The sequence below is a fragment of the Melanotaenia boesemani genome, chromosome 21 (assembly GCF_017639745.1).
Source record: "Melanotaenia boesemani isolate fMelBoe1 chromosome 21, fMelBoe1.pri, whole genome shotgun sequence".
NCBI classification, from domain to species: Eukaryota; Metazoa; Chordata; class Actinopteri; order Atheriniformes; family Melanotaeniidae; genus Melanotaenia; species Melanotaenia boesemani.
In genome coordinates, this window is record NC_055702.1 from 2,786,771 (window position 1) to 2,814,367 (window position 27,597).

At 41.1% G+C, this 27,597-nt stretch overlaps 1 long non-coding RNA gene across 1 annotated transcript; it reads right to left on the reverse strand.

Annotated features, from left to right (window-relative positions):
* Positions 1-2,813: 2,813 nt before the first annotated feature.
* LOC121632676 lies at positions 2,814-17,784 on the reverse strand. Its single transcript, XR_006008951.1, has 3 exons — positions 17,670-17,784; positions 4,988-4,991; positions 2,814-2,824 (listed from the first exon to the last, which is right to left on the reverse strand). It is a non-coding gene; the product is annotated as an uncharacterized LOC121632676 (long non-coding RNA).
* Between the last annotated feature and the right edge of the window lie 9,813 nt (positions 17,785-27,597).

The following is a 27,597-nucleotide window of genomic DNA, read 5'->3' on the forward strand; positions in this document are numbered from 1 at the left end:
CCTAAAAAGCCTCGGCATCCTGGTGAAAAAAGTAAACAACCAAAAACGGAATAAAACGAGGATCAATAGGTGGAGAAGTCTGAGCTGGCAAAGTTTCTCCTCCACAGGTAAGCACCGGAATTTTGCTTAAATTAACTGAAAAGTTTCTTGATTTACAAAGATTTTAGTCTAGTTTATTTCTCGGCACTCATTAAATGAATGTGTGTGACTGTATGGATGTATTAGTGGAGTAAACTGGTGGTCTGTTAGCTTACAACAACAAATGTAATGATGTTTGAGCCAAGTGAAAACTGTGTTTGTCCTTATAAACTCATGAAATTACTATGAAATTAATTTATTAAGTGAGACTAAGGGGAAACTGCTGCTGCGCGGCATTTGTTGATTAATGTAGCTTTTGTTTACACTATTTTATGCTAATGTAAATTAGCGCGTGAAATTAGCGCTAGCATTGCAAAGCATAGTGACTTACTGTGTGAGAATCATCTTCGCTCCTCATCATGATGTTTGCTGGCGCTTTGTTCTCAGTCCTCCCTCTGAGGGGGGAGGGGGGCGAGGAAGAACACCCTCCGTGGTTTTCTCCTTCGACTGAAGTTCTGATTTGAAACACTAGGTGTCACTGTTTCTTATTTTGCCTTGTGAAACATGTCTGGTCGACTGTTTGCGTGGTGGGTTGTTTTTATTTGTTAGGCTGTTTGTTGGATATTCAGTTTGCTGAGGGTTTTAAAAAACACGTTTTTGATTATTTTAATGAATTGGAACAAGCTTAACGGACAGGAAGTGACAATCAACCCTCCCCTGCCACTGAATTGGCCGGTGGATCTTCAGGTACCTGTTAAAGTCAGGTGAGACAGGGAGAGCGTGAAAGACAGAATGGAGAATGACTAAGGAGGGGGAAAACTCACCAGGCGGTAGAAGTGGGCGGATCGATCCAAATATCGGTAATATTGATACCAACATTGTTATCGATATCGATTGATACTAGTTTGATAACGTCAATACTTAAATGTAAGGCTTGAAACTATCAGAATCTTCATAAATGAGGAGGATAAATTGGTTCACCTCGGTAACAAGGCACCTCTTCCACAGATGTCTTTGCATTAACGTGTCAATTTCCACAGTCCTGTTAAAACATGTCGGCATCAGCGATACTCGTCGCTTTTTTATGTGGAGTGGTGGGTTGTGAGTAGATGGCAGAGGTGAGCCAAAGGGGCATAGTCTTTAAAAGAGGGCCATTTTAGTCTTACTTCCAGACTCGGCACACCTGAGAGCAGCAGAGGTCTTTCTGATGGAAAGTCATGTTTGGTGAGGATAAAAAATCTTGTATTGCAGGAAAACGGTGAGGTGCTGGTCCGATGGCGAGGGCCAGCTGACAGCAGACTGCCATGAGCCCAACGGGGAAAAGGAGAGAATCAAGCCCTGTCTTCCTCCTCTCTTGGAACGATCATCAAGTTTGAGGCAAGTAGAAGGTCATGACAACTACTACTTCCACTTCATTCCATCTACTACCAAGGCAGCCTAAACTGCTCCCCTCTTCTGACAACTCAAAACCTAGATTATTTGCTTTAAACCAGTCAAGCTGGAGTTGTGTCCTGGGGTGCAGGTTTTGATCCAGGTCAGCCCAACCACCATCTCTTCCTTCTCCCACTAGCTGAATGTTTGGACCCCAAACCAATTAGGAAATTTTCCACATAAATAATCTTTGGAATAAAACTTTTCTGTGGAAACTGGAGTTTCTTTTGGCTCTTTCAGTGAGAAAAAACTGCTGTTTCTGTAAAGCTTTTCTTTTAACCACTTTAAAGAATACAAGTTAAAAGGTTTTCCCATTTCAGCTCACATTAAATCCTTTTATCCGACACTCACTGCTATGTAATGTGTAAATGTGGGGATTGTGTCTGCAGTGGTAAAGACTGCAGTCAAACACCTTCTCAAAGGCTTGTTCTGCAATAAATATTAACGGATGGGATTGCACGGCCGAGCCGACATCTCCTGGGTCGCATACTGAAATGGATTATTCCACCGTTAACAAACTGGAGACAAACTGGAGGAAGTGGAGGCATTCCTCAGGTCGTTGTTTATGAATCATGTGGTATGAAGCTTCAGTGTCGGGTTCACTGCAGCACGAGCAGAGTCTCCTGATTTAACATCATCTGAACATTATTCATGAAGCAGAGCTGTAAATGGCTGTTTTCTCTCCTAAAGTGCTGCTTGGAGAACAAAATCAATTCTTCTTCACATTTGTTCCCCTGCTGCTGAACTAATGATGCAAACAAACACAAATAAGCCACAAAATTTACTGAAGGAAAACCTTTAAAATCCTGCTGCGATTGTTTCACATGCAGAGGGTGGCGATACTCATGAAATCCAAAATGCCTTCCATTTCATGGCTCTTAAATCACATGTTTTGAGCAGTAAATTCACTTTACCCTCCCCTCCCTGTTAGATGGATTAAGGTCATTTTAAAATCTCAGACATCAGACGCCTGATAGACAGTCAATGATACATTTTTAAACATAACATTTGCTGCTTTCATTGATTTTCTATTACAGTAACTGAGGCTGAATTCACACCAGGATGGTCTGCTAAACTCTGTCCGATTGGGGGCTCGGTTCAGTTGGGGAGGGAGGCAGCATTCTTCCAGACAGATTGCGTTCACACTGCACCACTCAACCGAATCGGACCTTTTAAATTGTGTTCTCGTCTTGCCAGAGGCGGCGCTGCATCAAGAGTTGTTGAATGTGAAGATTAAACAACCAACGAAGAAGAAAACTGGTTCATCTGTTGGTTAACGCAGGACAGCTTGTAAAACATGGAGTTGCATCAGGTCCTAGCGGTCCTGATCAGGTTTCTATCAGAACTTTTACAGAGTTCTTTTACGTCCAACATGTCTCCCGTCTAGAGCCGCCTATCGTCCCACACGCCCAGATGTTGCGGTTGTGTTTACCCACAATGCTCTTTGCTTCATAGTCCATTTCCTGTATTTGGTCCTCTTGAAGTGGATTAGTAGGTGGATCAGAGTCCCCTTCTTTGTTCTAAATCAGGGTTCTTTTGCACGTTTACATTTCATACCAGCGATAATTACACAAACGAGTCGGAGCTTTGAAAATTAGGCACCAAAGATGTCGCCAACCTGCCAATCAATCTGGAAGCTCTGCAGTTAAAATGGCAAACTGTAGATGAAAAGGTTCAAGAACTGGAACCCCCATAACGACTTTAGATTTTTGCTTCTTCAGTTCTTGACTGAAAATGAGCGTAAACTCTGGTAACTGTGGAATCCGTTGGAGAAATGTAACACATTAAAACTGGAGGCTGGTATTTATGGTTGAGAGTTGTTTGCAGGTATTGACTGAAGTCTGGGATTCATGGAGTCACCTCCTCTGTGATGCTTTGTCAGGTCATCACTGCAGCTGTCTGAGTCATTCTGACTAGTTCTGTTTTGTGTTTCAGGTTATTGTCCATTCGTCCAGACATTTCACTGAATCTGGCTGAACCTGAGGGCATGGCTTATATTCATGCATTTAAAATTCACCAAGCTGTGCCCGTCACATCATCGGTGTCATGCATGCCTGGATCAGGAGGACGAGCCAGTTCAGCAGCAGGTTTCATTCAGCTAACATCCTCCAGGCTGAGTGGGTGGCATAGGGAAGTATTTAACCCATGTTACACCAGAGGCTGGGTGACATGGACACCACTGGCTGTGTGTTTGGGTTTCTATCTGTGCGACAGTTTGTTGTAGAAACTAACACCTGGAGCCTGATGAATTAACCTGTGTGCCAACAGCAGAAAGGTCCAAGAGAGATTTCTAGAGCTCAGTTAGTCTGGTTCTCCTTTTAGAATCCAAGACATCAAGAAACTATATGCATGTGTACAAAAATAAAAAAATAACCCCACTTTTGGTCAAACTTTGTTCTACATGCCAAATAAATAGAAAAAACAAAAGTAAAAGATGGAATTTTGTCAAATATAAAACAGATGATCATTAATGAAAACAAGAAATCATCTCGTCTGGAACCCTGACCATGTTAAAAACATTTCCTGCAGCAGATGGAACAATATGAAGCCTTGTTTGAAGATAAATGGGAGGTGAAATAAACCAGTCTATAGCAGCTTTAAATCCCAGTATAAACCAGTCTGTAGCAGCTTTGAATCCCAGTATAAACCAGTCTGTAGCAGCTGAAGCTTTTAATCCCAGTATAAACCAGTCTGTAGCAGCTGAAGCTTTTAATCCCAGTACAAACCAGTCTGTAGCAGCTGAAGCTTTTAATTCCCAGTATAAACCAGTCTGTAGCAGCTGAAGCTTTTAATCCCAGTATAAACCAGTCTGTAGCAGCTGAAGCTTTTAATCCCAGTATAAACCAGTCTGTAGCAGCTGAAGCTTTTAATCCCAGTATAAACCAGTCTATAGCAGCTTTAAATCCCAGTATAAACCAGTCTATAGCAGCTTTAAATCCCAGTATAAACCAGTCTGTAGCAGCTTTGAATCCCAGTATTAACCAGTCTGTAGCAGCTTTTAATCCCAGTATAAACCAGTCTGTAGCAGCTCAAGCTTTTAATCCCAGTATAAACCAGTCTGTAGAAGCTGAAGCTTTTAATCCCAGTATAAACCAGTCTGTAGAAGCTGAAGCTTTTAATCCCAGTATAAACCAGTCTGTAGCAGCTGAAGCTTTTAATCCCAGTATAAACCAGTCTGTAGCAGCTGAAGCTTTTAATCCCAGTATAAACCAGTCTGTAGCAGCTGAAGCTTTTAATCCCAGTATAAACCAGTGTGTAGAACTGCCTGGAAAACTCAGATCACCTGAAGGGTAGCTATCCATCACAGTTTACCCCACAGAGCTACAACGCTCCTGAGATACTGGTGATGACGTAAGTGAGGACACCAGAGATCTAGCAGAGTTTTAAGGGTTAACCCTTTAATCAGGCACTCATTTAAATATTTGAAAATTAACATTTCAACCATAGAAAAGAGTGTTATGCTATTGGAGGATATTACCAGACTTTAAAATGTGTATATATTTTTTCTAAAATAACTAAAGTTATACATAAGTGGTCAGCACTAACATTTTTCTCATATTTTTATGTTAAAGACCGATATAAATCAAGTTACTGGGTGTAGCCTGATCTTTCATGATTGGTGTGGAGAACTTAGTGTGGCTCTATGATTCCATGGACTAGCATGCAGAGGCATTTTGTATGTCCAGTGAAGTATACAAATACGATCATTTGCCAAATAAAGGGTTAAACAACCTGTGGAAACTAGAACCAGTCACACCAGAAAATAACCTGTCCATCATTTACAGGTCTGATTGGCAACATCTTCCACCGCCATGTAGGTCAACAATGAAGAAAGAAAACTTCACTTATACCGCTCATATTAAACGTTGTACATCCTCTTCTAATTACGCTTCATTTTTGGCTTAATCTGCTTTAAAAATGTGCACGAAAAGTCTGAAAACAAAAGATCTGCACAGGATTTCTTTATAAATTCCAGTTTGTATATAAGAAAGTGCACGGTCGTGGTAGTATTACCAGATGGGTAATTAGCATGTATGTACATCTATTATTGAAGCTGTAGCAACATGCTAGTAGCTAAACTGTTCCAGTAAATTATTATTAACCGCATATTTACTTTTTGCCACCAACTCAGGCGAACTGAGTGTCCAGCTCTTTGGTTTGCTGTTAAATTTAACAAACATTTGCAGCTTTCTGTCGACTCTCTGCACATTTAATCTGAAGCACAAACGAGGTTCTTTCTCCCAAACTCCAGGCAGAACATCTCTGCATGTAAAAATGCTGCTGAACTTCTGTCACACGTGTGGTTTGACCATGATGTGAAAAAAATGAGCGTGGCTCACCCTGGGGAGGATGATTCTGCTGCAGGCTGTTTGAGGGTTTGACGTTGCCATGGTTACTCGGTGCTTAGCAGCTCCTCCACTGTTCTGCATTGCTGAGCAGACTCAGTCAGGTATCTCTGCTGCCCAGCAGAGAGAAGGCTGACAGTGTTGTGTTCAGAGTCAGAGCTCGTCCACCTGCAGAAACACGCCGTTCCAACCTGCAGTCAAATATCCACAGCACTGAGAGGCTTTTCCCCCTCCGCTCCTGTCTGCTCGCGTTTCTGTTAGCGAGCAGATAAATCCATCTCCTGGGGTTTGTCTTTTTCCTGAACTCTGGATGAAAACATTACTGAGCCATGTTTCATAATGCAGTGTTTATGGATGCACCATACAGCGAATGTTATTCTAAATTCATCATGCTACCGGCTTGGTCTTAAGTACATCTGGAGGCCATGCTTGAAACTCTGAAGCTGCTCTGCACATTACAGCCCACGAGACAGAAGTGGAGGATGGCAAAAAACCAATGTTTCCTTAAACGTGGGCTCTGCCCAGGCAGTGTGTCCACCTCCTGAAAGACAAACTCAACATTACCTACAAACCGACACCAGATGGATCTATCCATCTATCTGTGGTGAGACTTAAACAGTCTCAGAGCTGTTTGTGACGCATCACAAAAAGGTCACACAGTGAAAATATAAAAACAACCAAACTCATTGTTTTATTTTTTCCTCTCTGATACGACACCGAACACAGCTGTCAACGTAGCACATTTACCTCGTCCTGTCTTCTAGAGATGCGGCGAAACTTACTACTAAAGAAGAAAATGGTATCAAACAGTAAATTTGTACACAAGTGCAATGGATCCATCTATAAAAAAGCTCTTTTTCCTAAGAAATATGGAGAAATATGGAGGAATAATAAAGATAAAAAATACAGACCATTTCCCTTTTTAATTTAATTTCCAAGATAAATAATAATTCTTCTGTTATTCTCTACCCTTGTGCCCTCCGCAACTTTATTACCCTCTGGAGACCTTTGAGGACAAACATGTCCACGCACAAACTGAGAAAAATCATCATCAATGTTTTAATAAATAATAATAAATCACTTCAGCAACATCAGACCTGCTCAAAACTTTCCAGACATTGTTAGGATTTTAACCCCTTTAATGCCATTTTGTTTATGACCCGATATATTAGTTATATAGAAAGTAATGACTGATGCAATAATTAAAATATTCCCACTGGCATTTAAAGGGTTTACATCTCAAAACTGATAGTTTATTCTGAGGGCTGTTGTACTTTAGATGATTTATAGAGGAAAAGCAGCTAAAATATTGTTGCGTGATTTTTTTTTTTATTGTAGTTTTTGTGTGTGGACATCTTTGGCCACCAAGGTCACCAGACAATGCAAAACGCAGAGATGAGAGAAAGACGTCTTACTAAAAGTTGTGCCACTATCACCGGATAATAAAAGAAAATTAAAAAGTTGAGAAATAGACAAAAAGGCTAAGCAGATCATTTCTGTTCATTTTTTTCTGAAATAGATTTTTTTTCTCCCCCAAATTTACAAGATACTTCAGAAAAACAGAAGTTTTAAAATAGATTTAAATCTTTATCTGGAAATGATTTTCAGTACCTGCTTTGGTCTACGTCCGACATTTCAAACCCAGAGTATCTCCATGACAACAGATACATCACCATGTTCAGCTTCAAGGTCGGCTACAGCTTCACTGCCAACTTTCTCCATCTAATTTTTACCATTTACCCAAAATCTTCCTTCAGCGTGAACAGATGTTGAAGCAGATGTGAGATGTTTCCTGGAAAGCTTCGAAAGCAGGTCAGAAAGTTTTACTCTGAACTTTAAAAGGTTTGAGCCGATTTCTCTTCTTCTGCCTGCAGCAGGTTTTTAGCTGACTCATTAACACAAAACTAAATAGATCCAATAAAATATATTTTAGCTAATGTGTGCTTTGTGCTTTTCCCAGAATTTAATCTCAATCCTGATAAGCACTTTGGGTTTAAAATAGGCTTAACAACACTGGCCTTGCTCACATTTTCAAAAGATTTCATTGGTTCTGATGTAATCATCTCTGAAGGAGTTTTAATCCACAGCGATGATCCAAACAAGACCGAGGCCTTGAAGATGCTTCTGCTCCACTGTTTTATTGGACAAGTATTTGCAGTGATTAGAGGAACCTTGTTGGAGGAGGAGGTCAGGCTCTGTGGCTGGATGATCAAAAACCAGGAGGCTTAAAGGGGGATGAAGGTGATCAAAGGTGGTGAGCAGCACTCAGGGGTTTGGATCTTTAAGAAGTCAGGCAGCAGGAGATTCAGAGAAGCAATACCTCAGGCTGCAAACAGAAAAACAACTGCAGGAGGAGGGTGGGAAATATTAAAAGATGCCCCGTGGAGTCTTCGTGTAAACAAACAAAAGTTGTGTTGCTTGCCGAGTCAAGCTGTGTGCATCCTGAACATCTGGCAAACCACATTACAGCGTCTCCTTCATGAAATCTTCTAGTCTCTTCCGGCACGCCATCGCCACCTGGTGGTCTGTTCCTCTAAAATTCTCATTTTGAAACCAATTTGCATCCCAGCACCCGCCTGTAAAAGCTCAATCTGGTCTCCTCAGCATGACCCTCTGCAGTTGTGATGCAGATATCAAAAACTCAATTTCAGACTTTGACGGGGATCATGGATGATTTGGTTTTCCCTTTTCTGCCAGCAGTCAGTGCTGATAGCTGAGATAATCACATCAGGTTTGAACAGACTGTGTCTCCATCTTCACGGCCCCCTCTTTGACTTTATTTACCTCCTCAGCTCCGGTAACCCCCGTCACACTCATCCATCCAGCAGCAGGATAAGAAATAATCCAACATCTGTTCCGCTTTCAGCTCGTTTGTCTGCTAGTTTATCTGCTCTGCTTAGATTAAACTACCACTTCTGTCACACTTCACCTCTGCTCGCCCACTTGAAGAAATGATGAAGGTAGTTGCAAGTACAGGTACCTACGGGGGACAATCTGAGCTCTGAGTAAAACCCATAATTCTGGTTTAGATGACTCCAAATTAACCGGCAGCTCAGTGCAGCATGATCCAGGCTGGACCTTCCCTTTCCTTCAGGTAGTGATGGTCAGATGCAGCCTCATGAAGCATTGAAGCTTTCCAGCAAATGGTTCAGAAAATGGTTCATTTCTCGAAGCTTCATGTGCACACTAAGCCACCTGCTGGCCAGAGTGTATAAAACAGGCAGTAACCAATGACATCACTTCCTGGAAACAATACAAGTCGCATCAATACCAAGTCTTACAATATGGTATGCCTCTACATGATGGGGAGAAAGAATGAAGACAGCGCATAGTTCTCCCATTAATTCATCTGTAATAAGTTCTTTTTACAGCAAATAAAAGCACCACAACATTTTTTTCCTACATTTTTAAATGAGACAACAGATTCCTACATTACAAAAATATAACATGAACTTCACAGTGTCGACTTGAGCGAGGTACTGACAAACCAAACTGTCCGACTGACCATGAGGTCTCCAGCAGCTAGCTTATGGACCAACCTGGTTAGCCAGACACTGATTTCCAACTCAGGAAAAAAAGAAAAAAAAAAAAAAACATGAAATACACCTTTTTCTAGAATAGAAACTAAATAATAATAATGGCATAGAGCTACAAAGAAAATGACAAATATGACATTTTTTCCTGTTTACACAGAGTTAATTACCTTAAAAGGGGGAATAATGGTGAGAACGAATTAATGAAGACCAGCACACACAAGCGGAAGGAGCATGGCCCCCCTATTAGAGCCCCGAGGTAACGCCCCCCTATTGGAGCCCTGAGGTAACGGCCCCCTATTGGAGCCCCGAGGTAACGCCCCCCTACTGGAGCCCCGAGGTAACGCCCCCCTACTGGAGCCCCGAGGTAACGCCCCCCTACTGGAGCCCCGAGGTAACGCCCCCTTATTGGAGCCCCGAGGTAACGCCCGTGAATGACTAAACATGCAGGAACCTGTTCTGGCCGTCATCCTCTAATGCATACAGAACAAAAACAAACTCACGGATATCAGAAATGTGACAGCTGGAAATATGCCTGAAAATGAACATCTTCTGGATAATACCCGTCACCACAGCATCACACAGTTGCTGCAGGTTTGTCGGCTGCATCCATGATGAGAATCTCCCGTTCCACCACATCCCAAAGCTGCTCTACTGGACTGAGATCTGGTGGCTGTGGAGACCGTTGGAGTCCAGTGAACTCATCGTCATGTTCTAGAAAGCAGGTGGAGATGATCTGAGCTTTGTGACATGGTGCATTATCCTGCTGGAAGTAGCATCAGAAGATGCTCCACTGTGGTCATAAAGGGATGGACATGGTCAGCAACAATACTCAGGTATTGGCAACGTTTCTCCATCTTCTATTGTCCAGTGTCGGTGAGTGTGTGTGAATTGTAGCCTCAGTTTCCTGTTCTTAGCTGACAGGAGGCACCCGGTGTGGTCTTCTGCTGCTGGAGCCCATCTACTTCAAGGTTGGATGTGTCGTGTGTTCAGAGACGTTATTCTGCAGACCTTGGTTGGAACCAGTGCTGATTTGACTTCCTGTTGTCTTTCCTTTCTATCATCTCCAACTAGTCACCATGCCAAGTTCAAAGTTACTTTCATCCCCTTTCTTATTCGTTCTGATGCTCAGTTCATCTTCAGCAAGTCGTCTTCACCACGTCTACATGTCTAGATGTGCCGAGTTGCTGGCCTGTGATTGGTTGGTTATCAGGTCCACCTGTTGAACTATTTGGTAAACACAAATGTCTAATGTGGTCACTAATTATATTTCAGTCTGTTGCATTTTCCTTCATTTTTCTCTTTGGTTTTCTGCAGATTCAGCTTTAAACGCCTGTTTTCATTTCCGTTGCTCATCGGATTCTGGATTGATAAAGACAACAGATCATAACATTGCTTCTTTGTGTGTGAGGGTCTCAGAAACCTGCCTAAGCGTGAGAAAACCAGCATCGTTGCAAGAAAAATCAAACTGCAGAAGAAGGCTGTAAAATCCTGGAAGGCAGGTTCAGGAGAACGGACAAGAGCATAAATTGTTTGATGCAGAAATGGAAACTACAAACATCTAAACCTAACTGGTTGACTCAGTCACATCTGATGTAACAAATGAGGAATCTCTGACTGTGCCATCCAATACAAACTGGGTTGCATGACACGTTTTATGTTCCTCATATCGCCAATATCAACTTAACAGAAATATTTGTTATACACCATGACTCTCTACAGTCTGTGTAATGTCTTTAATGTATGTCTGAGAAAAAATATTCCCGTTTATCGTACAATAAAGTGCAGAGAAAAGTCAGCAGGGGAGGCAAACAGTACTCTGCCTCACCTCAAGGGGGCATACGTGAACTGGAAGGTGCTCTCAGTGGTAAATGAAAGTCGGTGCCAAGCTAAAGCCGGTAGGTCAAGAACAGTGTTTTTTTTTTATCATCTGCCAAATCCAACTCAATATGGAGGATTGTTTTTCAAGACTAAAACATTTCTCAAAACTGGACTTCCAATCCAAACAGAAGGTCATAAGTGATGTACGACCAACGCCGGAGCTAGAAGGTTTGCTTCAAACTACAGGGCAGAAAAGTTGTTCTTTTCAAATGGAGTGGTACAAACGAAAAGACTGGCTGTGTGGCTGTCCTGCAAGAAATCGCCTTTACTACTTTCCTTGCCTTTTATTCTCATCTTGTGACAACATCTGGACTAACTCGGAATACTGTGACCTTAAAAATTTGCAAAGAAGCCTCAGCAAACATGAAACATCAGCCATGCACATTCAAAGCCAGGTTTCTTTTAAAACTTTTGGAAATTCGAGGATCGATTTGGCATTGGATGAGCAACAATGACTAAACATTAGCATCCACAATGATAAGGTAAGGGAAAACAAAGAGATTTTAAAAGACCTCATTAATGCAGCCTGTTTCCTAGCCAAAGAGGAGCTAGCATTTCAGGGTAACGATGAGAGGGCAAACTGCTCTAATCGGGGTAACTATGTAGAACTGTTATATGCTTTTGCTGAGAAAGAAGAGAGGTTAGCTAGACATTTAGAAACATCTGTGTTTCTGGCTTGTCAAACCGGATACAGAATGATTTAATTGAGGCAGTTGGTGATGTGATCAGAATGGATATTAAAAAGGAGATTAATGCCACCTCATTTGTTGCAGTAGAAGTAGATGAGACTACTGCTGTCACAAAAAAAGCCCAGATTTCTGTCATTTTGCGCTATGTGGCTTTAAAAAGTGATGCCTGTGAAGTGAAAGAGGCGTTCTTGGGCTTCGATGATGTAAGCGACGACAGAGAAGCCCCTGCTATCGCTGCTTATGTTTTGGGAGTGTTGGACAAATACAGCTGTGTTAAAAAGTTAGTGGCTCAAACTTATGACGGGGCTGCAGTGATGGCATCAGAGCTTAACGGAGTGCAGGCCAAAATTAAAGAGAAAGTGCCCGAGGCCACGTTTACTCGCTGCTATGCACACAAAGTAAACCTGATGCATTCAGCAAAGTGTATGCCTGAAAGTAGAACTTTTTTCAAAACAGTTGAGGGACTAGGTACATTTTTCAGTAAGTCCACAAAACGTACCCACATACTGGATGATGTGAAGCGACATCTACCAAAAGCAGCGCCCACACGATGGAGCTCAAACTCCCGGATGCTGCAGACAAGCATGTATCTATCAGATCTGCGTGCTGTATTCAGAATTATAAGTGAAAATCCTGACAGCTGGGACAATGAAACTAATGTTGGCTGCAGGATATGATCGGTGGCTGTCAAAAGATCAACATGCTTCTTCCTTATGGCATATGAGGGCATTTTCATGGAAACTGGTGCCCCTTTTAAAGTGCTGCAAAACAAAGTCATGGACATCGGATATTGTTGTGCACGGATCTGCAACACAGTTTCAGTTATTGAAAGCATGAGACAGGAGTTTGACCTTTTCTATGAGAAATAGGAGCAGAAATGCACCACTCTTGGCCTGACAGATAGTGGCAGTAAACAGCCAGTCAGAGATGAGAAGAAAGGACTATTATAACATCCTAGACAGAGTCAGCGTTCAAATGAAAGCTAGATTTGATCACTTCGGTGAGCTAGCTTTCCTTAGTTTGGTTGACTGTACCAAATTTCATGAAATGTCACAACATTTTGATGACACCAAGCTGCAGAGCCTGTCAAAGTATGCAAGATTCTTTGACTTTGTAAGACTAAAGGCTGATCTTGTTGGACTGTACAGCTCACAAGAAGTAAGGAATGCAGGTCAATCACCTGGACAGCTTCTACCCAGACTGTTCCAGAGGCGACAAAGTTACTCCAGCTGGCTCTCACTGTACCAGCTACAACAGCATCAGTGGAGAGATCATTCTCTGCATTAAAAAGACTGAAAACATACAGTAGGAACAGAACTGATCAAGGACGTCTTTCTTCTTTGGCCATAATGTCCATTGAGACGGAGAGACTTTTAAAACTAAGAGAAAATAAGGAAGACTTTTACAGCCAAAATATTTTAGGTTTTTATGTTTGTTTGTGAATGTTTTTGTAAATTTAATACAATACTTTTTTTTTATTTCAATACTTCATTATTTTGTTACACCTTATGTGAGAGGGTATGTGTCCAGTCGGTGGCAGTAATGCAGCAGAGTCGGTCTGCCAGCAGGAAGCCATCTACAGAAGAAGGGAGTTGGATAATGATGTAAAAGTATGATTCATTCAGGCGGCAGTAGTCAGTAATATTCATATGCTTCATATTTTTTACCATCGGGCCTGATTTAGAACTCACACCCACAATCAGGGTTGTAGCTCTTCTGTGACAAAATGACCTCAAACACATACATACTACAAGTTCACATTCAAACCAGTGTCAGATCACACAGACACATATATAACCTCTCATTTATACCACTATAAGCATGTTTAACCTCTCACATACAGCACTGTTATTTAAATGCCTGCAGAGCGTCTTGTATGCATTAGCGTGGAGTTTTAAAAGTATACAGGTGTGAATTTTCATTAGTTTATGTGCAAGACGTTGCTTCTGTGTATAAGAGTTGATGTTACGTATAAGTGCAAGTAGTTATAGAAGTATGTGCATGATTTCAGAGGTGTGAGTTACAAATGCTTTGTTCTGTAAAGCAGCTTAGCCGTACGACCTGCCGTCTCACATCTGCCTTCAGTGAGAGGTAGAAACATCTGGAACTTAGTACCATCTGGAATAAAAGACAAACATTACCTTTACATCCCATCTCAAAAACTGGTTCATAACCAACCAACCCTGCACAGAAACAAACATATGTAGCTGAAAACATCTGCCTTGCTTCTGTGTTTTATTACGTGTGGGACATGTTTACATATACATGTACCACTCTATGTACGTATCCAGTATCATTGAATGGTAAGTGGTTGTTTTCTCTTGTATTATTAAAACTATACTTCATTCTCATGTACTTGAAATATGCACATCAACTCTGACTCTTATTTTATTGTTTTAGCTCTTCCTGTACAGTGGTGTCTTTGTTCTGTTTACCTGCCTTGAGACTGCAGATGAAAATTTGCATTCTTTGCTAAATCTGGTATGTTTCCATCTTTTATACTTTCCTTCATTAACCTGCGTTGTCCCAAGCAAATAAATATAGAAAAAATTTAAATATTGAACATTAAATCCAACTTTACTTTGGAAGTGCATTCACCATCTCCATGTCATTAAATTTTACGTTCTCTTCTTAATTAGTAAAAACTGGATCAATAACTCTTCATGCATGTGGAGGAATGCTGATGCATCAGCAGATAAAGCTGCAGGCATAACGAATAACAAGTTTCTAAGAAAACCACCGTTTATGTTTATGAAGGTAAGTCATGCTGGACCCTCCAGCCCAGGAGAGAAACACCTCTGCAGTCAAAGTAAACTAAGGATAAAGTCTGATCCAAATTTAGGTTCAGCTAATTAACCATTGTTAGGATGCTAAGATGATGTGTGGCTTGTAAAACATAGCTGTCCTCAGAGACTCCGTCCACATTCATCTAAGAGACTCAGTATCTGTCCCTTTTCTCCTAAAGGAGTGTCAGTCATGTAACAAACCAAAAACACAGACACAGAAAGCAACTCTCCAGTCAGTGCTGAGTTTCTCCTACAAGTTTCCCAGCTGTCTGAGACAAAAAGCACCACTGATCTGCAGATGCCAGGTTCTTCCTCCCCTGAACAAACGCTGCATTCACATGAAAAACCACCACAGTCCTCATGCAGCATCGTTGACAGGCGACCTATTCCAAACCCTGACTTTCTGTGTAAAGATGAAGAAGCTCAGTCAAAGTCATCCGCAATGTCCCGGACATGGAAAAGTCTCTCGCAGTAGATGATCAACATCATATCAGATGTTAAAACAGACATTTTACCATTTGATGGGACAAATTAACTCATTTAAAATCTGATGACAGCAGCACATCTGTGAAAACAGAAACAACAGAAAGCTGGATCTACTGGGTAGAGCCCTGCACCCCTCCGAACACTGCTGGTGGTCCCAAGGTCCAGGTGCAAACAGGGCCGAAACTTCGGAAATCCCTGCCCCTGGTGTTATGTTCCTTCATGAACCTGGACTTACGATCCACCGCGGACCAGGAGCCATGCTCCACCGTGGACCTGCCCCTGTTTAAGGCCAGACTGAAAACCTGTTTATTAGATCAGCCTTTGCTGATGGTGGTGTGAGTTGTACTATGTTCTGGTTTTATCTCTGTCCAGCACTTCCAGCATCAACTAGGGTTGTTGTAAAGTCATTTATACATAAAATTTTGATTAAAAAGGCTGGAAAAACAACTGGAGGAGCATTTGACAACTAATCAGGTTAACTGGCGACATGGTAACTGGTAACATGACTGGGTATAAAAGGAGCATTTCAGAGAGGCAAAGTCTCTCAGACAAAGATGGACAGAGGTTCACCAACCTGAAACAAACTAGGTCAAAAATTGTGGAACAATTTCAGAAAAATGTTCAATGTAAAATTGTGAAGAGTTTGAAGATCCCACGATCTACAGTGTATAACATCAAAAGATTAATTGAACCAGGAGGAATCTCTGTGTGCATGGGATAAGTCTAAACTAACCTTATATGCAGTTTGGTGTGTGTACATTATATATTAATGTATATAAATGTCCTGCAGAGCATCACACTGCGACAAAATTTCCCGTTTATAAAGAACTACTTTCCTCTAAAACTGTGTTTGAGATCTGAAAGTCACCGCAGGCTCCTGCTGATGATCAAATGCCACCTTCTGTAATTAAAATGACTGAAATGATGTCAAGAGGGACGAGTTTTATCCCGACTGTGGAGAATCAATCCTGAGTGCACAGACTGAAAATGGTGCACAGAAGAGGACACCACAGAAACAAGCAGATGATGACGGTAATCTCATTTGTGTGTCAGTGTGTGAAATGCAGCAAGGCGCCCAAAACAAAGATGGAGACAGTAAAAATCAGCAGCAGCGGCTCTTAAATCAGTCGCTCAGTTTTACGGCCGCCTCGACTTTTATAGTGGCACTGATGGAGAGACGGGCTCCAAAGATTGCCTTCATGATTGGCTTCAGCTGCGAGCACACACACAACACACACACACACACCTCTTCAGCCATCATTACACCATCTGAGGTTGTTAAAGGAAAAATTCAAGCAAAAAATAATAAAATGGAGATTGCCTGACAGAAGGTTGAATATGAATAAGTCACAAACTGCAGATTCATTACAGCACACACAAACACACAAACACACACTGAACATTAGGGAAATGTGCAAACATTGCAGGAGCTGCATACATAAAGATGTGATTACTTATGCTGGGACTCGGGCAACCTTGCCTGTGGTGATGGACACACACACACACACACACACACACAAACACACACACACACACATTAATTGCTGCCCATTAAACCAAAGTGGGTTAAACAAGCCAGCGATGAAGTCCTCACACTCTTTTTGAATCTTTGTCTAACAAACACCAGCGTTCATCCAAATGCCTCAAAATGAAAACTTCTGAATCTAACAGACACTTGAGTTAAATGTGGTCTGTCGTCATGTGTGATACCAGAGATTTTCTTTCTGATCCAACACCAAATTCAGGCTCGTATTAATGAGGCTGATTCAATACCAATATGCAACACTGGCATATAGTCACACACACAGATGCATACGCACCACAAGTACAATAAAAACTGGAAGAACTCAGAGTTTTAAACTGTAACATCATAATAAATGTTTTACTGAGCAGTCACAAAATGATCTGAACAACTTGTTGAATATTTTGAAGGACCCAAGGTCATCAGCATTAACGCACTCGATAGCCGCTAGCCAGTTATCACATCTTTCTGGACATCTTTCTGAAAGAATGATTTCTTGTTGTCTGTTGAACAACTATGTTTGCGGCAGAAAACCACAACATAACTTTTCTGCATATTTAAAAAGGAAACGCTACGAAAATAAAAGAAAAATCTATGAAGATCGAGACTGAAAATCTAACAGCGTTCACCAATTACAGCCCTGGTGAGCACACCTGTTACCGCTCCACCTCATAACCTTTGGGTATAAAAACTTAATGAAACAATAAAAAAATAAAAACAAATAAAAAAAAAAAAAAAGCAAAAAACCAGGGCACTGGATTCACCCACCTTAAAACACCTCGACAGCTTAGTCACTATGAGCTAATGTTAGCATCTCTGTTAGCAACAAGCTAACTACTAATGCTAACTCATACTGGCTTCACTGGATGAGTTCAAAAGTAGTAAAACATTTACTAAACACAGTTATTTCCATAAACCAGTGATGTTACTTCTGACACAAAAGCCCCAAAGCCTGCATCGAGTAAAGGGGGCGTGTCCAAATGAAGCCTGAAGCAAAGTCTGTATTATTTTCCTGAACATCACATGACCAAAGACAAATGAAGCCCTGTTTTTCCTAATTGACGTGAGTGTCTCGTCGTGTGATTCGGGCTGCTGAAAAAGGGTGAGCTACTGGTGCTGGCTGATCATTGATCAGGTCAGAAGATGGTTTCAGGATGCATGTAGCCACTACCAGGTGTCCAGCAATCCCAATTTAGAGCCTTTTACTGCACCATGAGGGGGGACAGGCTCCTGTGATTTTTTTCCCATTTATAGTCTGTTAATGTCAAACATAAAAAGGGGTCAAAAATCAAAGAGTGCAGCAGCTGGGTGCATATTTTCATCATGAACCCACGTTGAACAGCAACGGCAGCCATCTAAATGTAAATCATAGACCGTGTGCTCACATTAAACTGAACACATGCTGTCTCAGCAGCAAGTCTAACACACACACACACACACACACACACACACACACACACTTCACAACAATGCAATAAAATAAACTGCCAAACGTCAGAAGACGACAATCTGAAAACAAAACAATGCTGCTTCATGCAAATGGATCAGTGTGAGCCCATCAGAGACGCTCCAGCAGCAAACACACCTCAGTTCTGGTAAAGAAACTGTAGAAACAACCTCACAGGGAAGAGAGCGTTTGGATCACACAGGTGCAAGAAACCCAGCAGGAAACATTTACTCAGATTCTGTTGCATGCAGTTATATTTGTGACGTTGCTCTCATAAAAAAATAAAAAATATCTGAAGAAGCAGAAACCAGAAATACCTTTCCTTTTCAAAGACCAGCAGGTCTGGATGTTCGTGTTTCCTCTGGTGCTGATGCTTCCTGTTTTCAGGCTGTTTAAAAGCAGCAACTCAGTGGGACAAATGCTGCTGCAGCACAACGACCTTTATGCTTTATGATTCGTCTTTATGCTCAGAAGGAAAACGCAAAAAGCCATAATGTCTGCACATAAACATCCAGAACAAGACCAACCGCAGAGCAACAACGACCATCACACCACCTCCAACCACAAATCAGAAGCAGCAGCAGAACAGCCGCATGAGACAGCCAGACGCAGAAAAAACAGCTTCAAGATGCTTTCAGCTCAGTCCTTCTCTGCTTTCCAGTACATTTCTGGCTAAAACTGGCCACAAAAACTGGAAAAAGTTTTTAGTTTCTGTCTCCTTCTGCAGAGTTCAGGTTGATGAGAAACACCTGCTCAAAATCTGCTGCATTCAAGTACACAGGAAGAGTGGTAAAAGAGAGTTTCCAGCTTTCTTCTTCTTTTACTGTGGTCAGAATTCACCTTTAATGTGTTTTGGTTTGGGGGGTTCCCCCTTGCTTGGTTAAAGTGACTGCTATTTGTGATTGGAGGTTTCCCAGAAATCTGGATTTCTTCTGGTTTTATCTTAACTGCAGCCTCTGCTGGAGTTCTTTGTTTACCTGCTTATGGCCTCAGCTGTTGTCTTTGTTTCATCAACTCTGTAACTGAGCTGGAAAATAATATTTCTTGGGCCAGGGTGCAAAGTCTTGAGTTTCTAAGAAAATCTAAATACATTTACTTATTTAATATCTGTTATGAAATTTGCTTTGGCGATGGGAGCTTAATGTAGGATAGAAAGCTCCCCTTGATACTAAATTATTGATCTTTATTTTGGATATTGCAGAGTCACATTTAATCCTGGACCTGGCCAGGAGAAACAAGGGAAGGGGGAGTGTGAGGACACACACACACACACACACACACAGATGGATAGATAGATAGATAGATAGATAGATAGATAGATAGATAGATAGATAGATAGATAGATAGATAGATAGATAGATAGATAGATAGATAGATAGATAGATAGATAGAGATTTATGTATAGTGGTCTTGCTGGTTTTCTTTAACAGCTGACTGGAGGCTGGAAATAGAGGCTTTTTGGTATTTTTGTGAAAAATAACTGCAGGATTAATCTGATAATTGGTTGGGCTATAATTTAAACATGAGGCATTAATGCCTCCTCAGCCAGCATTAATACCCTCTCACAGCGAGGACTCGGGTCTAGTGAAAAGAGGAATCTGATGTGTTTATGTTTCAGACACGCTTCTCAGGAGGATGATTGTCACTCATTTAACAGCTGAAAAGCTGCTTTCATTTTTCCCCAGATGTGTGACTGAGTTTTCTGCTCCGTACAGCTAATTACTAACCAAACTAAATTCCTAGATCTGGAAGTATTTTGCATCTCATTTGGGAATGAAATGAACTGTCAGGAGATGCGTTAAACTGTGAGCTGTGGCCGCGAAACAAGAAGTCCCACTTTCATCTGACCTCCGAAGTAATTAACTCAGGTTCAAGGAATTATAAAAGTGGATTAATTAAATTTTCACAGTGTTGATGTTGTGGCTGCTTTAGGTCTCAGAGGAGGTAAATGGTGGAAACAGATGATATAAAGCGTGGAGGAACGCTTACATTTCTGAACAGCAGACAGTCATTAGCTTAAACTTGGCTGCTCCCCGGTTGGTTCTTGGTGTGGATTCACAAGACATGTTTGTTTAAACTGTTTTTGTTTTGTTTTTTTTAGATAATTTATTTTAGAGTAGGGTCAAGGGGTTGGGGTGGGTTTCCGTTTAGCTGGTGTGTGAGAGTGTGTGATCAGTTGTGTGCTTTGATTTGCTTTGTAATAAAACTTCGGTGTGCTTGTGTTTTTATTATGTAAAAACTGTCGTTTTGATCATGTAAAGCACTTTGTGCTGCTCTTATGCAGTTTGATAGACAAGTTTGATTGATGGACAGTTATTAATGCTAATAATAAGAGTCCAAAAACAGCTATTAAAATTCAAAAAATCATGAAATGAAAACATTAAATATGGGGCACCACCAGGGAGAGTTGGGGTGGCCTGGGTGAGTGTACTTTTTGTCCCAGTCTGGCCCTTATCTCAGTTGAACTGCATTAAATTTTACAGGGTGTAAAATGTAAGAAATATAGGTGAAGAAATATGTGTTTTAGCAGTTTCCTGTTAGAAGCTTTGAGTTGTTTTTTTTTCTGAAGTGTTGCTAAACTTTACACTGGAAAGTTTAAACTCTATATTTGTCCATCACTTCTTCTCTGCAGCTGCTGAGCTTCAGCTTTCAGTGTCACACATTTCCTCAGCTTGTCACCTCCAGCTAACTGACCAATCAGAGGTCAGTAAACATCCCATCATGCTGTAGATGTTTGGTCAGCGGGAGTGGGCTGCCTTTCAGCTGACATGCTGATCTTTGGGTACAACAAGCCAGATTGAGGATGGGGAAGGATTTATATCACATTTATACTTTTATATGTGAATTGCTCCTTTAACTGAGCTGTTGGATGGTATTTAGTGTCTTTCATAAATGAATATTACTGACAGTTAAAATAATTTAGCTTTATTTAGAGTGTGGAGGTGATGCTGTAAATGTTGCCAGACAGGAGTCAGGACACAGGGATTAAAAAGGCAAACATACAATAATCACAAATAAGCATCCACAAATCTATATTCAATTCATAGAAAAGATTAAACTTGTTAACATTTTGGTGTAGGAGGGAAGGCACAGGATTAATTTAACTGATTGGAGTAGATAATTTTATATATTAGGCCAAAACCAGTTTCCTTCAATTAAAGAACTTCAGGATGACGCCAATTTTCTGTTGTTATTTCCTATTTGTTTATGGAAAAACTTAACTCAAAAAAGTTGGGATGCTTTTTAAAAAGTAGATATGAACAAAATGCAATGATTTCCAAATGTCAGAACATAAGTAATTGTTTGCATGTCTATAAAAAGTAGTTCCAGGGTGATGTTCAGCCTGGTGTAAAAAGTAGTTCGAGGGTGATGTTCAGCATGGTGTAAAAAGTAGTTCCAGGGTGACGTTCAGCACGGTGTAAAAAGTAGTTCCAGGGTCAAGTTCAGCACGGTGTAAAAAGTAGTTCCAGGGTGACGTTCAGCACGGTGTAAAAAGTAGTTCCAGGGTGATGTTCAGCATGGTGTAAAAAGTAGTTCCAGGGTGACGTTCAGCACGGTGTAAAAAGTAGTTCCAGGGTCAAGTTCAGCACGGTGTAAAAAGTAGTTCCAGGGTGACGTTCAGCACGGTGTAAAAAGTAGTTCCAGGGTCAAGTTCAGCACGGTGTAAAAAGTAGTTCCAGGGTGACGTTCGGCATGGTGTAAAAAGTAGTTCCAGGGTGATGTTCAGCATAGTGTAAAAAGTAGTTCCAGGGTGATGTTCAGCATGGTGTAAAAAGTAGTTCCAGGGTGATGTTCAGCACGGTGTAAAAAGTAGTTCCAGGGTGAAGTTCAGCATAGTGTAAAAAGTAGTTCCAGGGTGACGTTCGGCATGGTGTAAAAAGTAGTTCCAGCTAACAAGCTGGATGCTCCCTCTCCTCTTTAGTCTGCAGGACACGCCGTCCATGTTTTCCACAAACTAGTTCACATTTTCATCCAGATTTCCACTTTGCCTCAGACCATTTTAAATGAGCTTTGGTCCAGAGACGACGGAAGAAACTGGTTCTGGATCCTGTTCACATCTGGCTTCTTCTCTGCATGATGGAGCTTTAACCTGCATTTGTGGGTTTCAGGGTGAACTGTGTTCACAGACACTGGTTTCTGGAAGTCTTCCTGAGTCCATGCAGTGGTTTCCAGTAGAGAATCATGTCTGCTTTTAATGCAGAAGATCTCCAGCATCCAGCCTTGTCCCATGCACACAGAGATTCCTCCTGATTCTCTGAATCTTCTGCTGATAATATACACTGTAGATGGTGGATCTTTTAGGTCTGAGGAACATTTTTCTGCAATTGTTCCACAGTTTGTCTCAGATTGGTGAACTTCTGTCCATCTTTCCAACCTGAGACTTTGCCTCTCTGAAATGTTCCTTTTATACCCAGTCATGTTACTGACCTGTTAGAAACATAAATATTATTTTTCCTACATCATCTTCTTTTTTTCTGTTTCTTTTTATTTATTTACAGTTTTCCTGGTGCATCACCAGGTGCAGATGTGGGTGAAACTAAAGTTTAAAAGCTACAAAAGGAAACAATCCTCCTGTCATTCCCATTCAGTTCCAACCCGCTGCTTCAGTTTCATTGTAGAGGAACTCTGGTGCAGCTTTATATCCTAATTCCCACATCTGCAACACACACTCAGTCCCTTGTGTTTCACCTGCATGGACTGAGTTAAATCCCAGAAAATTCCACCTTTTTTATCTTCTCTTTTTGTCTGTTGTTCAGCAGATGTTCTGCTGTGATACATTCTGTTTTGGGACATTCGTCCTCCACTCTGTGCTGCTGAGGTGTGCATTCACATTAGCTTCTTGTCTTTTCCATTGAAATTGTCTTTTTATTTTCCCATTGCAGGGAAAACCACAGTCCATGTGGTTCAGACTTCCGTACATCAGGATGAGTCAGCAGAATAAATTAAAAATGGATCCCAGCGGTCGACAGATGATGCTGCATCTGGACTCCAGAGAAAACGAGCGAGTCCACGACAGATTATCCAGGGTTATCTGGCGAATGAAAGAGGGGACTGTGAAGCTAGTATCTTTATAATTATTAAAGATTAAATAAATAAGACTGATGTGTGAGCAGGCGGATGTTCTCAGTTAGTTCCTTACAGATATAGGAAAAAAGTGATGATGGGAACTTGAACATCTAATCCCTTCACCTTAATTCATGAAAACTACCTTGTGAGAGGATTCAGACTGCTCAGACCCAATGTTCACATTCAAGATTCTTAGAATTTAATCTCCTTTTTCCTGACAGTAAATATAGTAAATACAGTAACGTGAGATACCTGGATGCTTTGTGCTCAGAAGTGTACATTTTAAAAAAACAACAAAACAGCATTATGAAAATATTGTGAAATATGATTTATTGTGAAATTACAGGCAGTTTATACTTTAAAAAAAAATAATTTACATGAGATAAGAGAACAGGGCCGAGAATAGAGCCCTGTGGTACCTCACATGAGAGATATCCATTAGATCACTAATCATTACAGAAAAGCTTCTATTTGTAAAATTTGACTTTAAACATTGGAGAGCGTTGCCATGGATACCAACCAAGAGGGAACCTCGGCTGGTAAAATGTGAAGCCTATGCGGAAGTGCAAAGAATTGCAGTTCACTCCACATCCGCTAGGGGCTGTCTCCAAAACAGAGTCAAGCCCCATAGACTCCCATGTTAAAAAGACCAACTTCACAGCAGAAATAAACATGTTTAAAGCCTGGTACAAAAATCCATTTAATAGGTCAAGTTTACCTTCATGACAACTGTGAGGGGGGTGAATTTTTTTTCTAACTCATCCATTTGGATGTTATTTAATCTTGAAATTTGGGATAATTAGGGGCGTGTCCTTTTGATTGACAGGTGCCCAACATCTGGGGCAAGAAGGGAGAGTGCAACACAACTGCAGATTTTAGCTACCTTTGTTAGCTGGTTAGCTACCATTAGCTTCAGGTTAGCTAGGTTAGCTTTTAGCTATGGGCAGCTCGAAGTTTGATGGGTGTTAATCACCCACCCCCACCTTTACAGTCCCCCTCTCAGCTTCACCTTTTTGCCCATCTTTGGATTTTCCGGGAATGACAACACGCGTGACGCTGCCAAGATGGCTACGGTGGGAACCGCCCAATGAGCTTCAATTCAGCTCTTCAGAAACCTATGAGTGACGTCACAGAGGCTTCGTCCATTTTTTATATGCAGCCTATGATACCAACATATTTCTCCAGGCGAGCGACTGCATGGTCGACTGTATCAAAGGCTGCTGTGAGGTCCAACAGCACCAGCACAGCAGGTTTCCCAGCATCCACAGACAAAACAATGTCATTGTGCACCTTTAACAGTGCTGATTCAGTGCAATGTTGGAATCTGAAGGCGGACTGGAATTTATCCAGAACTGAGTTTATCTCTAAAAAATGTCTGTAATTGAATAAAAACCTTGGGAAGAAAAGACAAATGGGAGACTGGCCTAAAATATGACAGCATGGAGGGTTCAAGGTGCAGTTTTTTTAAGAGGGCCTAACCACAGCATGTTTGAAGGCAGCTGGAACAGACCCTGAAGACAAGAGTTTATAAAAGCAAGCAGGTTTGACCCAACGGAATTAAAAACCTCTATCAAAAATTTGCTAGAATGATGTCTACATTTAGTGGGTTTCTAGTCTCAAACCGCAGAAAAACAGCATACTGTGCAGGAGGAGCAGACAGATCATCAGAGGAGGAGGCACCAGTGTTGCTGATGTTTTGCGTGACAGATGCCACTTTGTCAGTAAAGAAAGCAAAAGACTTCACAAGTTGTGGTAAAGGCGTTAGACAGGCAGCGGTGCGTGAGGTAACAACAGAATCAATGGTACTGAATAAAATTCTTGGATGATGAGAGCTGCTGGCTATAATGGAGGACAGATATTTTGACTTGGCCTCCTTCAGAGCTCTCTGCTAAGCAACCAAACTGACCCTGAACAAGCCCAGGGATACATACAATTTGTCCTTTTTCCAGTGTTCTTCAGCCTATCTGCATTGTTGTTGGAGCAGATGGGTGTGGTATTCAACCAGGGATAAGTCTTGCTTTTGGTGCTTTTTTGTCAAAAAGGGGCAACGGAGTACAGAAAGCAGAACATGTAGAATGGAAAGTGGAGAGCAGGCTAACTGGGCAAAGAGGATGAGCCAGTCCACTGTCAGCATGCAGCTGAGAGTCCCTAAAGGCCACAGCAAGGTAAATATACAGCGTCTACAAGCTGGGGAGATGGGCTGATTGGCAGGTAGGGGGGGCAGCAAAGTCAAAAACAATGGGGAGGTGATCTAAGATGGCAGTGTGAGCTATTTCTCTGATGGAAATCGAATGCCCATGAGAAATGACAAGAGTGTGCCCCTGCTCATGTGTTGGTGCACTAACAGACTGAGAAAGACCAAAGGAATCCAAGAGGGCTTTAAACTCATTAGCCAATTGGTTTGCTGCACAGCAAACATTAATAATAAAGTACCAGCAAATCAGTAGTTTATCAAACTTTGGAATAAATTCAGACAAAAATTCTGGGAAATCTTGAAGAAAGTTGAGTGATAAATAAAGAAAAATAGAAAAACGTAATATTAGTTAGGTTTTTGTTTGTTTGTTTGTTTTTTTTACAGTGTAACTTATGGACATATGGGAAATTTTCAACCAGTTTTTGTGCATATTGAAAACGGTGTCCCTCAAGGCTCAGTTCTGGGACTTGCTTTGCTCTGAACTGGCTGTAATTTTCATCTCTTGTCATCTTAGTGTAGTTAGTCCATGCCATGTAAACGTTTTTGCCTACAGAGTTTTCATGTTATGTAGTTTAAGTTCAACTTTATTAAACCCTTTCACCTTTCACTTGCACCAGTCTGCCTCCTGACTCGTCTGCCTGCATTTGAGTCCTCACACCAACGGCTTTCATGACATCTCTATGCTGATGATACTGTTTTCTGCTTTAATGCAAATACTGCACATTTTCCATTTAATCTCTTGAGCGTATTGGTTTTTTCTTCTTTTGTTTTCTTTTTTTTTGTTTATTTGTTTTTGTTTTGTTTTGTTTGTGTTTTTGTTTTTTTGTTTTTTTTTTGCTGATTTTCAATCTGAATTTAGAATTTAATAAATTGCCCAAACATGAATAAATGAATTTTTCATCTCAACCGTGGATACTTTAAATATTGAAAGTTGATGGTTTAAGACTGTTGCATGGAATCTGTGTCTCTATGAAGCAGGTTTCCAGACAACCATATGAAATATTTTAACAAATTTGTAGGGTGCTTGAGAAGACAGTAAAAATCGGAGAAATGAGCTTCTAATGTGTTTATTACTCTGAATGTATCAATAGCCTCTAAACTCTGCCAGGACTCAGCTGCCATAATTTACTGTACCTTGATCTGATCAGACTTCTCTTTTGATGAAGTGAATTTACTTAAATTTTACTGTTTTATTGATTGTTTTTCTCCTTCAGATCTCCTCGTCTCTGTAGGTTTATCTATTATCTTGTCTGATCTGATGTGTTGGGTGGCACTCTCGCCCTCAATGACTCACAACAATGCGGTAAACTTCCAGATCACTGCGTTCAGATGCTGCTAGCAGGAAGCAGGTCACAGCTCAGCAGCGTCGACTTCAGAGAGCAAACTGTAAAATCAAACCCTACTGTTTCAGGGACTAAGGACTTGTATATGTGTTTAATTACTTCTTGTCTCTGCAGCTGCAATCATTCGCTGACGAATCGAACAATGTGGCGACCTTGTAAACTGTGGAGCTGCTCTTTGTTCTGTGTGCTGGACATAAACAGGAGGACAAACACTCTGCATCTGTTAGGGGGAAAAAGCCACAGCAGTTTCACTATTTGTGTTTGAGGCTCCAAAACGTAACAAAAGACTTGGACGGTGACTTTGCATTTTCATATTCATGGTGTTTGTACAGTTGATTTTTCTGTCAGATTGTTTAATTCAGCAGTTTTGAGTTGAACCTGCAGCTGCTGAGCCTTGTTTAAAGACCTGAAACAGGGCTTTGGTTTCACCGTCTGCTCGTTAACGCTGTGAATCAGACAACAAGTCACAAGTAAGATCTTCATGTTGAGTCCCAGCAGCATTATCCTTCTTTTATTTTCTCGTGTGACCCCTGGAGTGTTTCTAAGTACCCCAAGGGGAACATTGTAGAGACCTTCCTTTGTTAACAGCATCTTTTCAGTGTGTTTGGCTGATTCTGTATCTCCAATGGTCCAAAAGCAGCCATTACAAGATTAAACATAAATGAATAATAACCTGCCAGCTTGTAACAGAGCTCCATCACTCCTCTTTGGTCTCCTGCAGGATCAAGAACTCCTTCTTTATTCATTAATTTCTGCTCCCTCAAAATAAACTATGCTTTGTGACACCTGCTGCA